We start from the raw sequence: 16271 nt of genomic DNA, 5'->3' as shown, positions 1-16271 counted from the left end.
CCAAAAGAGTCTAGATTGATAAATAACACAACAGGCAAGAGGAAAAATATGTATTTTGATTGGCAGAGAACTGTCCCTTTAACTTCAGCAGGTGAGTGAAGGCCCGAACATACTCAGGCGGAACGTACGCGGAACGGACTCCGCGGAGGTCCGCACAGACTCAAAGCGGACGTCCACAAGCCCTGTGCGCACAAAGCTCAGATTTTACGACCGCGTGGACTCCGCTCCACGCACCAGTGACTGCTCGGCATGTGTTTTTCACATTGCGGGGATTTTTCACGGACATTTTTACAGGAAACTACAACGCAGAAGTGCGCTCGACTATGAAAGCCCGAATGACTGCGGACATTCCTCGCGGAGTCCGTTCCGCGTACGTTTCGCCCGAGTATGTTCGGGCCTTAAGGCTGGAGTAAGGCATAAGGCTGTTAGCATTAACAGTTAGCTAAAGACAATTATGCAGAGTCGTGGATTGTGGAGCACCGTTCAACATCAACAAACTAACTCTTGTGGAAACGTGCTACTTCATACACCTGATCATGTCACGTCCATGTTTTTGTTTTGCTTCTCTTTTTTGTTTTTATACATCCTTTTGTGTTTCCTTGTGGTTGTTTTTTCTCTTTTTGGGGTATGTTTTTGTCCCTTTTGGTCATTTTGTGTCTCCTTGTGGCCATTTTCAGTTTCTTCCCAGTAGGTGTTAATTTGAGTGACATTTTGCAGATGAAGGTCAGTTGGGGCCCCGACACCTGGGGATCCAGGGCCTGTGCCCGGAAGGCCTGTTCAGTAATCCATCCATGCTGTGCTTGTAAAAATACGCATCAGTGATGTGTTTTTAGGGGACACAGTGGAAGTCATGGCAGTAAATGTTTTCAGCCTTGACTCATATTTGCTCACTTTACAGGTGAAGATGCCCCTTGATTAAAAAGAAAAGTAAACCTCTTGCTACTTTTACCAAACACACACAAAAAAACCTTTCCCTTTTTTACTTAAAGCTCTCTCAAGGCGTCAGTCACCCCTCCCCACCTCCCCGGCGCTGTAGGCTCGTAGATTTAAGCAGCCCGCTTGATTGCCAGAGCCCTCAAACCTCGTCTGAGAGACGATAACGAGACGTCACAGCTTTACACTCAGGTTTTAGAAGGAGAGAGAACATTTGTCATTTAAGCGTCTCTCCGGTCTGAGCGTCTGTCAGCTGAGGCTCCACTCTAATGGCAAGACGGATCCAATTACCAGCCGTGGACATCTCTAACAAGGTGCCAGGAAAAAGCTGCCTGGACAAACAACGCCCGGGCCCAATAATGAGAGGCCCTCATTTGAGTGATTTGAGTCTTTCTCTCTCTTTTTCTTTCTCTTTCTCTCTCTCTGTCTGTCTTTCCTGCATTGAAATATGCTACAAAATATGCAGTGTTACTTTTATTCATCTTTTATTTTTACTTTCTTTTTCAAAGTTTTCTCATACTTTCAAAGAGACTGAGAGAGGGAAGTGAAAAGGCATGAAAAGAGGCAAACATGCATATTAGCATAAAACTCCCTACCTGTATCGCACTTACACACACACACACACACACACACACACACACACATACACACACACACACACACAGTGCTCAAACTTTGGAACGGGTGATTATTAATCATTCCCGAGCCAAGCTTGTCAATACAAATGATACCAATAACAGCGCCGCATTTACAGCACGCAACAAAGAGAGAGAAACACTTTCACAAGTAGCTCATTTTGCCTCATTCTCTCGCATAGCTAACCAGGCCATGGATTGTCAATGCCGGGGCCAGGATCAATGAGCCAGAGCTCTGTGCGTCCCATCGATTTCCCAACTCCCAGATATCACAGCGACTGTTCATCAACAAAAGCACTTTGTCCTTCCCAAATAATCAGATCGAAGGAGCTCCTCTCCTGAGACAAAGTCGCTTCAGTCGCTACAGTGCCACACATCTCCCCCCTCTGGTTCCCTCCCTCCTTCACTACTCTGTAGTCCCCCCCACCCCCACTACCCTCCAACCCCTCTGGGAAACCAAAGCTTTTTGTTGTCCTCACAGCTTCCTGTGTGCGAGACGCATGCTCAACAAATGACTGCGTGCTGAGAACTTGTGTATGAATGTATAATCCAAGCAACACAAGCAGGTGCAAATCAATATGCCTCACAACAGATGAAGGAGGAGGGAGGATATAAAAACTTCACTGGGTTGTAGTAATCGCAAAACATGAAGGTACTTTTTTAGGTTCTATTTTCTACATCTTCTTTTATTTTAAGAACAAAGAAAGAAATGTTTGGTATGATTTGGGAATTCTTTGCGTGGCCTGATATTTAATTCATTGGTAAAGCTTTAGATTACAGCACACACATGAAGGTGTATATATTTTGTACAAACAGGCTGAAATAGCTACTGGGTATCTATTGGTAGGTAAAAGGGAAGAACAACAAACCAAGGAGTACCAAATCGGTGTTTAGAGCTAAATTACACTGACCACTAAAAATTACCTGGATCATACAGTGAAAACCTTGGCAGCATTCTCGGAACCCATCGGCTGTATTCGGCGTCTGACTTCCAGCAGACGGCGAATACAGCCTCTGGGGGCAGACCCCCGATTTTTGGCATTCCGGTTTGATTTGGGCGGAGGAGATATATATAAGTAAATATGCTAAACCATTACGATGGATTCAGAGTTTGCAGTGACGCCAATTATGTTCCACCTCGTTAGGCTACAACTGCAGCTGGCTCAAACATGATTGGTCAATATTGTGCGGACTACAAACAGCCTACAACAGGAAACCAGGGCTCTTCCACTCTTCTTCTGGAGGCAAGATCTCCGGGGTTTGCCTACGGACTCTACATTCACTGAATGTTGAGTCTGTATATAGAGACTACCTTTGCAGGGATTCATAATGCTTTAAAAAAAAAAAAAAGTTAAGGAGAATTGATGATGAGCTGATGATATGACAGGAAATAAGAGCTTGATTAGGTTCTTCTCTGGTTTTGATTGTAAGAAGGATATCACATTAGAATCTGAAAACAGTTTTTTTTAGCATTTTGTAATCATTTTAAAAATACAACTGTTTCAAAGCTAATAGCTATAAAGGTACACCTTCTGACCACACTTCATCTAATGTATTATTAACAGTCATAAGTACATTATATTTAAAAAAAAAAAAAAAAGTTTTATCTTGTAATTTCTTTTTGTAAAGTATATCATAATTTAAAAATATTTGTGTCTGCCTTGTTGCCTAGTAATTTTACTGTTACCTGTAATTATTAGATACTTCATGTGTTATATGTTTTTAAATATTAAACACAAGGTTTTCACCCCTTAATCCTTTTCTTATCTTTTATCATTGTACTTTTTGTACCCAAGAAATATTTTATTGATACCTTGTACTGATTTAATTTTTTTTTTAATAAACATAAAAATGGAAAACTGCATTGTTATTTAACTCCTTAAGCCAGTTAGAAACATGCTGCACAGCCAGACTTTATTTTTATTTCTCCTAAAGATCCCAAACTTTCCCACAGTACCAAATCCGTCAGGCTGAATTTTTGTCTAAAGTGGAAACAGACAACTTTTAAACATTACCAAGTGGTATTATTATTGACGCTGCTGGCGCAAAGACAACCCGATCACTTTCCGTTCTCATCAGATTCTTGCAAATATTCACACTATCAGATAACAATATCTGAGTTTCAATTATAAATATCAACATACTCACAGCAATAAACAAAGGTAGTATGGGTGTGGCAACATTAACATAGCTAGTTTTTATTCTTTCACTGTAAGTGAATGTATTTATCTTTATTAATCTGTTTTTCATAGAATATTAGTGTGAGTCAGTCAGTGATTTACAGTCAAGGAATAATGTCAAAGCGATGAAGTAATTGTGGTGAAGGCAGTAATTTGCATCCATCAAACCTGGCTCCTTGGACAAACCAAATTTTTAATTCTTCTACCCAATGGAAATGCATCATTTCTTGTCAATTTTGGAGATATTAATAGATGGGGCTGCAGTGACCATTCATAACTCTGGTTTAATATTTTAAGAGGGTCTTTGGGCAGGAAAAGGAGGGAAAAGAGAGGGGGAGAAAAAAGAGTAAGAGGAAGGTAGAGGAACCGGGGTGGTGGTGGTGGTGGTGTTGGGGGTGGATGGTGGGAGTCGAGCTTAACTCGCTGCCCAATATGATCAATCGCCACAGTCCTGCCTCTCCACTCAGAAAATTAGAAATGGGAATCTTAAAATCTGGAGCCGTTTATCATCACAGGTAACACACAGAGCTGGATGAGAATGTGTGTGTGTGTGTGTGTGTGTGAGAGAGAGCATGTGTCTAGGGAGGGAATAGGTGTAGATATTTCAGGGGCAAGGCATAATCTAAGTTTCTTCCACTGTAAAGACTTATGAGCGTGGATGCACACTTTATAGCAACACACACACACACACACACACACACACACACACAGTCCTGTTGGGATCACACGACTTTGTTGATCCGTAAAGAGCTTTTCAAGTTAGCTGATAAGCATCGACACAGGGAAAACAAAACTGAAAAGTTTGTGTTATCTTTCTATTGCAACAGTGCTGCAAGTCAAAGTTGCAGCCCCCCCCCCCCCCCCCCCCCCCCCCCCCCCCCCCCCCACCCCCCCCCCCCGCCNTTTAATAACCTGACTCCCCGCTTGACATGGAACCCTCAGATCCCCTCTAACTCCTAATTGTTTTGATTAGCTGATATAATTGGTATACCTAACTGTGCTGCTGGAGTGATGGTAATGTGTGCAAGTTGCATAAAGTCACCAAATCACACAAAAGGAGCAAGGGTGAAGAGAAGGAGCTCTTTTATAAATGAGATGAAGATATTTGATGGCACAAGATGTTATTTAGAGAAGATACTCTTGTGGTTCTAACTAAGGCCAGAGTCAAACATTTCTAATTAGGAGACATGAGAATATTGCGGAGCGGTCAGAGTGTTCCTCTAATAGAGATGTCATATGTGGACTGCTAAACAAGTAGCCTGAAGCTTGCTGCCCATTTGTTAAAAATAAAGTCCTAACTACTTGACGTTAGACGCCCCCAAAGTTCTCGATGTGTTACAAAATAATGACCAGCAACTCGCATAGTGCAAGACTTGCTCCTTTCGTCAAATGAGCCTATGTGTTATGATAAAGTTTCCTTCATACTTTAATCATTTGTTGTGAAGAAAGTGGGAGTCCTTTGCAATGTATTAGTTTATTTCTCAAACCAAGGGGAAGAATTGTGAAAATGGCAAAATAGAGGAGAAAGGAACAACAGAAAGGGAATACTGTCCTCACCAGGAACTATATTAAACTGGACTGGTTATCTCTTCAGATGTCTGGAGCATTATCTCCATGTCTTGTGTTCCAGAATAAATGTATCATTGTCCCTCAAGTCCAGAGGTGGGAGTAGCATGACATTGTTAAATGGATGGAACACATTTACCTAACACTTTCTCCAATGTGTCTCTCATTCACACATTCCAACCCGCTCTCACTCTGAAGTTGTTGAAATCCAGCGCTTAGGCAGTGACTTCCGGCATCAGACACTGTCAAAAAAAGCAGTCTTTTAACGTCTGCATGACACGTGGCCAATGGTTTCAGGGGGAAATGTGGCAGGACAAGAACCAAAATTAAGGGGGCAAAAGTATGAAAAGGTTGGGAGGGAATATGTGGTGGATGCGTCCAACAAACACAGACTTTCACCCAGGAGAATGGTGTTAGTGTCCTGTAAAATGATAAAGCCAGACCCTGTTCTTTTTTCCGCAACCCAACCATGTGCTTTTGTTGCCCAGACCTAACCATGTGTTTTTGTTGTTGAAGGAAAAAAATGTAAATTTGCGGTTTTGTATAGAGTAGTAGTAGTGCATTTATTTTTAAAGAGACTGCATGTCAATGGTAAATTTCCTGTGAAAACAGAAGAGACAATGCATGTAACGGGCAGAACTTCAGAACGTCAACAACCAACGCACCTCTGGTACCTTGCACATTGTATGTGGACGCGGAAAGTCCATGACCAAATGTCAATATGTGACGAGGTCGAAGTGAGAATGTGTTGCACATTCACACACCAATGGTGCAAGCTGGCCAGCTAAGTTTCTTCCTCAAAGACACTTTGACATGTTGACAGAAGTCTGGCGTGGAACCACCCTGGCCACTTGGTGATCACTGGACTACTATGCCGTCTACTTGCTTAACTTCAGCCATTCCAGAGCAAATGGAAACACTGTATGAGACTGTGCGTTATCTTTTCACGGGCGCCATGCTAACTGGTATATTGCTAGATGGATGGGTTTCCAAGCATGTAACTTCAAGCTGTGTCCTGACCGTGATCTCTTTTTTGGAACCTTAGAGGCATACTTTACCCCTAAAATGATCATTTGTTTATCAGTTACTCAGCCCATGTTACACTGAATTTGGAAAGAGAACTTTGTTTTTCTTGCATGCCTCGACCGTGAACAAAGAATCCAAAAATGGAGAAAACTGAACCAGAATTGAAGTAAATGGGGTCCATATGTAACACCAGCATAACTATATCATAGCATTCATTTATACACTCTCACACAGCCCATGTGGTAAGTCTCATTTATCTAGTCATTTACTTATAACTTCCTTAACACATGCATTTTTGCTAAAACCTTGCTATTTAAAGCACTTCCACATAAAGTGTTTTACTCAGGGATGAGTATCGTGACTGGGCAAGCACATGTGTTTGAACCAGAAAGGTTTTCTTCACAAAGTCAAGATAACAGGGGGTGAGTTACTGATGTACAAAGAGTCATTTTTGGGATGAAGTATTTCTTTTACTCAGTAGTATTTTTTTAAATTGTGACCATGATCATTCCCTAACCTTAAAGCCGCTACAAGGAACTTTTAACTGGATATTCAAAAGTCTCTCGTTTCTGCTGATGTCTGTGCGTGACCTACAACAGCAAATGAGACCATCGGTGTGAAGATAAGCTATTTCTATATAGTGCATATCCATACCTTTAGGAAACTGTGTCCGGGTCCGCCCCAGGTCACTTCCAGGACGAAACGATTTAGGGTCCGCCCCAGGTCACTTCCAGGACGAAACGATTTACTGCACTCAGACGGCACACGTCATCTTACCTAGCTGCTTACATTTATAGTGACTCTTATAAATAGTCGCTATTCCTCCTCCTCGACCCGACGTCCGCGGGGAGTTAAAATAGCAGCAGTCATCGGGTAAAAGTTCTGTGAAAGCACTGGACTCACCAACAGTCAGCCTCGTCTCAGTCACACAGAGAAAATCCAATCCTCGGGAAGTCAGGAAATCCTTCAGGATAAACGTTTTGTTCGCTAGCGATCTAGCATTTACCAGCCCAATCCTGGCAGGAGCCGGTGGGTCCACAACGTTAGCTGTCCGGGGAGCCACACACAGAGGCCGCAGGTTGCGCAGATTCACCCCGCGCCAGCGGGGACGAGGAGAGCAGGGGCCGCGGGGCTGGAACACCTCATCCGGGCCGACGACAGGTACCAGCCAGGCGTCGACAGGGTCCAGCGAGTGCCGAGAAATAAAGAGGCGAGGCACCGCTCCATACTCAGTCCAAGAAGCCGTGGAAGTGCTCGCCAAACAGGCCTTCAGCCTTACCAGCCGACCGCTGCGTTTACCCCGGCGGCGGTGGCGCTTACGCCGGAGAGGTGGAGCTGGGGCGCGGCAGAGGTGAGCTGGGATCCCTGATAGGAGCGGGGGCAAAGTTTTCCCGTCGTGTTATTTCATTCATCCCCACAACAAACACAGGTAAGCGTCTTTATGACAATACGCGCTAGAGCTCATGGGAAATGTAGGCTTCATTCCGGCAAAACACTACCGCTTTTGTCCACAGGGTCGGCAAAATCAACTCAAAATGAAAGTTCCTTGTAGGGGCTTTAAATCAGTCATGTTTTAAACCCAAACTACAATTTGCCTTAATCCAGTGTGAAGCACAACAGAAGACAACTTGAAAAGGTCAGACCTTTCTTCTTTTTTCTCACCTTCACACACCTGGCCAATCGCTGTATGAGGTGGGGACGATTTTAGGACTGTCAGATGTGGTCAGCAGGTATGGCCTGTGGAGCCATTAGGGTATACCACGGCAACACACATTTTGTTTTTTAAATTCCACCCAGGTGCACACCTCAAATGTAGTTTGTCAACACAGAGCGCCTCACAAAATTCTCCCATTCCTACAAATGTTGCGAAGTCTGTGATTTCCAGGACGATTTGACTTGTAGATGCAAGAAGACGGGCGGACGGACACCCCTCAGAGTGTACAATGTCTTGTCTCCTCATCATCTTTGCTCTCCCGGAGGCTTTGATTCAGGCAATTACCAAGCGACTGGAGACTCTTGCTGACATTTGTCTATCAACAGAGCTGTGACTCACTTCTCTAATTAGCATCTGCGGAGATGGATGGAGGGTGAGGGAGCGCAGGTGGGGGGAGAGGTAGAAAGAGGGAGAAGGACGGCTAGACTGAGCGAGAGAAAAATGATCAAGCCGTGAGAGTAGCTCGCTTGGACAATTAGGGACAGGGACTATCGCTGAGCGTGATCCTTTTCTCCCACTAAAAGCTAAAAAGCTTCTCACACAACCTCCTCCCACCACACACACACAGTGTTTAGCGCTGTATTTGCCATGCAGACGGATGTTGGTATTTATTCTAATTTGTTTGTGGCCCAATCAGTGCAGGATTGCGATGCTGTGCTTCCCCAGTGTGAAGATGGATTTCTGGTTCTTTAGCCATTCTCTTCCTCTGAGGGCCTGGAACAAAGCAGCATCTGCACCCAGGAGATAGCCTGGGATAAAATATGTATTAGTTTCCTCCAAAGCCCCCCCTCGCCTCTCTCTCTCTTTCATACCACTTTGGATGACAAAAAGCAGAGAATGAGAGAGAGAGAGTAGATGGGAGTTGTGCGAGAGATAGTGTAGATTTGAATCTACTGAATCTACTTACTAGGGGAATAGCCGGCGTTTGTGTGACAACAACTGCACACTCGCACATAAACACCACAACAAACAGCAATATTGTGAAACGCTGCGGCGACTCCCCACTTTTTATTCCTATGCACCGTCTCGTCTTCCCGCACCACCTCGTGTCTGTAAGTAAAACCATTTAGTCGAGTGAAATTTCTTCCGTATTCTCTTCTCTGTCCTGATTCTCTTTTTCCCCACTTCTCTCTTTTTCTCTTCTTTCAACTCTCTGTTTTTCTAATTTCTTCTTCTTCCTCATCTCCTCCTCCAGCTGACAGGCTCAGGGTTTTCAGGAGAAGAAAGCGGGCATTAATTAAGACAGTGCCAGCTGTAATTTTCTTGGGAAGTAAATTTCTGCACAACTAAAGGTTACGGGGACCTTTTCACTGTCAGAATTTACTACAGCCTGTGAATGTTAATGCAGCTAATGAAGACATGCTCTCAGAATCTGAACTTAAAAAACTACCACTAGGAGGAGAGGGTGGGAGGAGGAGGGGAGGGATGGAGGGTGAAGCAGGATGGACGGAAATTAGGAAACTGAATGAAAAAAAATAGTGTTGATGCATTGGAAGACAGTGGAAGTTCTGCTGTGCAACAGATTCATTTTTATTATCATGACTTGCCTCCATTAACAGTAAATAGCCCACTGTAAAACTGCAGACCAGTACTGCATGTCTGCCTCTGAATGAGAGGGATGTCTTATTACTTCATTATTGTTTTTTTTTTAAATGTAACCATTGTGTTATTAATGCCACTGCAAGCATTATTTACTTTGTGTATTGATTTCTGAAGAGCTAAGAGGCTCGAAATCACAAAACTATTATGTCAATAAACATAACTTAAAAAGGAATCATGTGTTGTCTCTGAATATGAAAAAGTAAAGCAGGATATTTAAGTAATCAATAAAAAGAAGAGCTGACTTTCTTATTTTAATTGTATTGTAACTGTTGTGTCTATTGTTCGCTTAAGTTTTGAATTTGTTTGTCTTTCCATGAAAATGTCTTTCAGCAGTTGGGTGCAAGAATGAATCCATGACCTTGACCTAGAACAGTGTGGGTGTTTGGCGGGTGTAGTGAGTGTTGCAGTTGCCTCTGTTTGCCTTGTTTCAAATCTGGCGTACATGATGAATGAAGGGCTCTAAATGGCTCTGATCTAGATAACAAATCCGGCAGCAGCAGCAGCTAGGTGAAAAGGCTTTAAGAGGCACAACACTGGAATGCTGGGGGATGAGCCCAGAAGTTGGGATGGACATGACGCTACAAGGAGCTTAAGTTTCAGTTGACGGTATTTATCTACAAGTTGCTTTATGAAAACAGATGATCACTTATTTTAACTGTAATCAGTGTGTGTTGAATCCTGAGTCTTAAGTGCCAGTGACCCTCACTTATCAATCTACAGTAAAGTACAAACCAGCCCAGATCCGAGCACAGAAATCATCCAATGATAGGGCTGAAAACAATCATCATATACACATCCTGCCACAGTATATTCTCAGTTTAGAAGCCTCGCCCTTAGAGTTTACGACATAGAGATGCCTAATACAGCCAAGAAGAGAAACTTCTCTGAGCTAGAAATAGAAGCGCTAATGTCCCAGGTCCAATTTAAATAAATGGTTTTATCTGACAGCCTCAAAGGTGGCATCGAAGGAAGTCATAAAAATGTTGTATGGAAGGAAAACACTGCTGTGGTCAACAGCCACGAGGTTGACATATTTATTTCAGAAATCCATGATATGTACCGACCTATAGCGTATGTATGTTGATAACGTTAGCCTTTATATTTAATATATAATATTGCTATTGGCCGTGTGCATTGAGTCTGCTTCCATTTTGGGTATCACAGGTGGCAAAGGAGACACAGATCACCTGTGTCCGAGCCGGACAATGGTAAAGATATAGTAACCCATAGGCTACAAGTATTTAAATATTTACACTGTTGCAGGCTTTATATAGTTCTTTTTAATGATGTTTTAATGATAATTGACCTAAACATGCTTTGGTATGTCAGTGATAACAGAGAGAGAGAGAGAGAAAAAACAAAAAGAGTTAAATATAGTAGAGCCAGGCACCTGTGGTGTTCATCCTGCAGTTAGCCTGAAAGCAGTCCTACAGAGCAAGGCAACTGCAAGCTATACTTTTTAAATGATTAATATGTGGCAGCAAATACTTTGATGGCAGTCTAATAACAATTCTCCAACTCAGCCAGATTTACTACGCTGCACCACCAGTCCACGCTGACTCAAACTAACGTGCATGACTTGAGACCTGACGTGAGATTTGACTGTAGACTCCGTCCACATTCACATTGATAAATGCCAAGCTTTGTATGGAAATGACCTTACGCCCAGATCTCTGACGTGCCTTCGTTTCATAAATGAGGGCCAGTGTGTTCACTAAGGTGCAGTCTTTTGTCTTTTATAGTCTGGATGTCTGTCGTTGTTGCTCTTGTCTTTGATTGATTGAGCAATGGTGGCTGTCACATCTCTGGCAGTAACTGCAAAGTTCGTCCTCTGTTCATTCCAAACAAACTGAAATGTATCAGCCAGGTGGGCTCAAGGATTTTTTCCTAGAAAGCAGCTGCAGGAATCCTGCTGTTTAGAAGAAAACATGTAGATATGTTTATAAACTCGCTATAGACTGCATCACTGGTGAACTTTAGCAATCATCAACAGTTAATCAAATGGACATATATTCATATAAACCTGTCCTTTAGACCATAAGCTACCAGAGGCCATGATGCACATTCAAAGGTCAATTCACACAAACAAAAATGCTTACAAATAAACAAGGTTTTTCCACTAACCTCATATGATATCTAGACATACTATATATGTTTATATGGAAGTTATTACATTTACATTTTATGCATATGTTACAGTAAATGCATTTTGGTAGAAACAAATCAACATAATGGAAATATCACAATTAAAATTTAAAAGGAAAACAGTACACATTCAGTTTGCTTGACTTGGACACCAGAGCGGAGTTTGTGTCTAGTAACCAAGACATGGGACACAACATAATTTTTGTAATCATGACAACATTAGCAATTTTTAGATAGGAGTTGTGCAAATTTGCAGGAAAGCCCAATCAGTCTTTTTTCAGCATTGGCAGTATAAAAACATGGCCTCTTCGTCTTCGAGGAGGGCGCGCAATTCCCTGTCTCCCCAGTTGCTCATCTTTACAGTGTCTTTCAGGTTTGCGTTTCCCTCTTGCTACTAGCTGCTCGCTAATTCCTGCTATCAGCTGTTTCCTGTTTATCCATTGCCAGTGGCTCGCACGTGCGGCGCCATCAACAGCTCCTCCCACAAGTCTTCAACAGCCCCTCCCGTTGCAGAAGGCCGCCTCGGTCTTTTTAAACTAAAAGGGTTCCTCCAATATGACTACCCTACGAGGCGGAAAATTGGGCGCCTCGGATCAACTCGCCAATCCGGCTCTGTGTGTCTAAACACTCGCAGCTTGCCGGCAAAACGGCCCAACATTCGCGGAAAATCTTGCAGTGTAAAAGGGGCTAATATTTCTCTAATACAGATTTTCAGTTGTATAAACTTAGCTTGGATCAGATAAAGGTCCGATGGATCAGTTCAGAACGCACTTAAATACATGGTATTTTTATTCAGTAAAGTGTGAGGAAATATTGGCCCTCCTTCAGCCATGGCAGGAGGAACATTTTGATTCAGAAGGAGCTGTTTCAAAAGGCCTTGAGGCCACTCACAAACAAAACACACCTCTCCCTGATAACCAAAGAAATGAGCAAAAATAATGCAAACAGATAACGCAGTGAGAGAAAAGGAGATAGAAAGCAAGTGAGGGAGAGGTAGATCAATGACAAGGTCAGAAACCGGCGAGGAGCCGGCGGACCTGGAGAAGTCCTGGAGAAAAGTAATATTTAACCCGAGGCTAGAGAATAATTTCACTTTCCCTCAGATCAGTTTAAAAAATCTCTTGCTGTCAGAGCTTGGCAGATTTATACAAATTAATGGCCTTTAGTTGAAAATCTCCCAGCGCTTGGGTTATTAATTGTTAAAGTGCATACATTAAACAAAATGAGCAAAAAGTCATTTTCATTTTCATAAATTATCTCATACTAAAAAAAACTTTGTAGGTAAAAGGGATTGTTGGCATGGCTTTTATACCAGCTGAGTGTGTACCTGAAAGAGCAACAATCATAAATAGGTCCATGCAATGCAGAGAGGATAAAGCAGAGAGGGAAAGAAGGGAATGAAGTGTAAAGATAAGAGAAGTGATGAACTTGTGGTTTAAATCAGATCTCATTATCCTTTTCTTTGCTTCACTATTTGTCCTCCTGTCCCTTTTTTATTTCTCTGTATTATGTGTGTGTGTGATAGAGAGTGTTAAAGCAACTGTCTGACTTTGTCTTTGCCAGTGTGTGTGAAAAGCAGGTATAGTTGTGTTGCCACGTCCTGACAGGTCTGGGGTCTCTATCCTGTTTGCTGTCCTATAGCAGAGGTTTTAATTATGTGCCGCCATGGTCAGCTGAGTGTGCTCCGACTGAATGGACAGAACCGAGCATGCACACGCACCCTTCTGTTTCTTTGATGGAAACGATACAGAGACACCATGGCATTTAGTTATAGGAATCTGATTCTGCCACTGATAAATACATTTGAGGTGTTGTTACAAAAGCACTTTTGTATATTTTCAGGGACTTAAGAAATATAAGAAAATTAGACCAAATTTGTGTTAATAAATCAACTTGAAATAGTAGTTTGACATTTTGTTGAATAATTGCATTTTAAGGAGCATTATATGCGACATTCACATACAGTATATGATTCAGAGTCTGGGCTGGGATTGCCTGCACACAGATATTAACCTGGAGGTGGCTGAGACAGCATCTAGCAGCTACCTATACTAACAGCCTGAACAGTGCTGATAACAGCAACAGTGCTAACAGAGCTAACAGTGTTAACCAGAGGGTAGGTCTTGTGCTTCTGCAATGACGCTGTCCTGAGCCACAGTGGTTGGTTTTCTGCAGTAACTGCCATATAAGCGCAGTGCAGAGCAGTGGTAATTAGCTAGCCAGTGGGATACAAGTAGGAATTGACATGCAGTAACATTATTAACATGATTACAATTCAAACCAACCCAGTCTCATTCCCAAATCGTCAAATACCAGCACTTGGGCAGTAACTTCTGGTGTCAGACACTGATGAAAAAAGCCATGCTTTCACGTTGGCACGATACACGGCCGGTTGCCGTTATTTTTTTAAAGGTGCCCTGTGGCATCAGGGGACTGGGCAATTAAGGGTGCGAAAGTCCCAGTAGTGTGATTGGAAGGGGTGGTGGATGAATCCAACAACCACCGACTTTCACCCCGGAGGCTGGTGTTTGCTTCCTGTAAGATTGTTAAAGCCAAACCCTGTTCATTTTTTCTAAACCCAACCACATGCCTTTGTTGCCTAGACCTTACAACATGCGTGTTGCCTAAACGTAACAAAATTCTTTTGCTGTTGAAAGAAAAAAATGTCAACTTGTGGTGTTGTACCAATGCAGTACATTTATTTTGAAAGAGAATGTCATATGTCGACTTGGAAAGTCCATGACAAAACTTCGATATGTGACGAGGTTGGATTGAAATATGTTGTACAAACACAAGGATTGTGAACTCATCCTGTGCTCAGGACGCCATTACTACACTGCACCTTTGCATAGCAAATAGTTGTTTGCTGCTATATAAATACTGTGAATGTTGTGTTGACCTCCTTTTAAGAAACAGTTCCACATTTTAGGAAATACCCTTTTTTGCAGCTGTTTAGCTTAGCTTAGCATAAAGGCTGGAAACTATGGGTGGGGGATGGACACCACTTACATGGCTATGTTTAAAGGTTAAAAAAAAAATCAAAAACCCTACCAGTACACCCAAAGCTCAAACATTATATATTGTTTTTTTTAATGATAATTAATAAATTATTTAATTCAAGTACTTTGAGTAACTTCCTGGAGTCATTGCTCCAAGCTAAGAGAAAGTCAGACATATAACACCCATGTAAAACTGCAGGTTTTGCAGAAATAAACAAATGAGATATAATATGTGAATTTAACTTGGCATTATAGGTGATGGTAGGCAGATTTATCTTCAGACACAGCCAGGTAGGCATTGCTTTTTTTTTTTTTTTTACCATTTCCAGTCTATATACTAATGTAAGCTAACTAGCTGCTAGCTGTATCCATATATTTACCTTACAGACTTGAAAACTTAAATACTCTTGTCATCTAACTGTCAACCAGCAAGCAAATAAGAATAGTTCCTAAAATGTTTTTCCTAAAAAATATTTTTCTTTTCTTCAAAGTTAGCCACACTTTGCTATTAGCTTGATGATGTATACCCATATAATGAAGAAATAGCCTATACACTTTAGCTTATGAAATTATATTATCATTCTAATTTTTGCATGCGTTATGATTTGCTGAAGGTCTATCTACTGCAGACAGAAAAGTATAATTTGGGGCTGCTAGTGAGTGTATACTTTTTAAAGCATTTTTAATATGTGACCAAAATTGGAAAGAAACAATATTACTTTATAGTAATTATTACTTTCATGCTGATGATTCTGCAAAAGTCTGATTGAATGAATATGTCATGTGAAGCCACTGTAGCAGCTTCAAACAGTGACAATATGGACATTTTAGAATTTAAATTATATCCTCGACACGCTTTTGTTGAATTTCTACTGCCCGTAAGGACTTTGTCTTGTTGTGCATAGTTTTTGAGTATTGTCTCTAAATGCAGCCATTTCCCCATTTCTCCTCAGAATTACTCGTTCTCTCTCTCTCTCTCTCTCTCTCTCTCTCTCTCTCTCTCACACACACACACACACACTCTCACTCTCTCACACTCTGACTCTCTCTTTCTCACACACACACACACACACACACACACACACACACACACACACACACACACACTCAGTTGAGTGATGGGTACTTGAGGTGTCACTGGTCCTACTGGGGAGGATAGAGAGAGAGAGGCAGGCAGAGAGTAGGATGAGATGTTATTTCCTAAATTTGGCCCCTAGGACAAAGGAGAGGCCTGTTTGATATTCATCTATCCGCCAGTGGCAGACTGGCGGGGGAGCCTGTGAAAATCTATTCACTATGATAATGAACAAATTGTCATACATTGGGCTCTGTCTCCCCTTGACAGTGATAGTTATCAAAGAGAGAGATCGAGGCAAAGGCCGAGTGTGTGCGTATGTGTGTGTGCCTCCCAGATTGTCTCCGTTCCAGAGCAGTGGCTGTCATTAGAAAGACAAGCCTCCTGGCAGGAAGC

The sequence above is a fragment of the Epinephelus moara genome, chromosome 1, assembly GCF_006386435.1.
Source record: "Epinephelus moara isolate mb chromosome 1, YSFRI_EMoa_1.0, whole genome shotgun sequence".
NCBI classification, from domain to species: Eukaryota; Metazoa; Chordata; class Actinopteri; order Perciformes; family Serranidae; genus Epinephelus; species Epinephelus moara.
Note: the sequence above shows the minus strand (reverse complement) of the source record.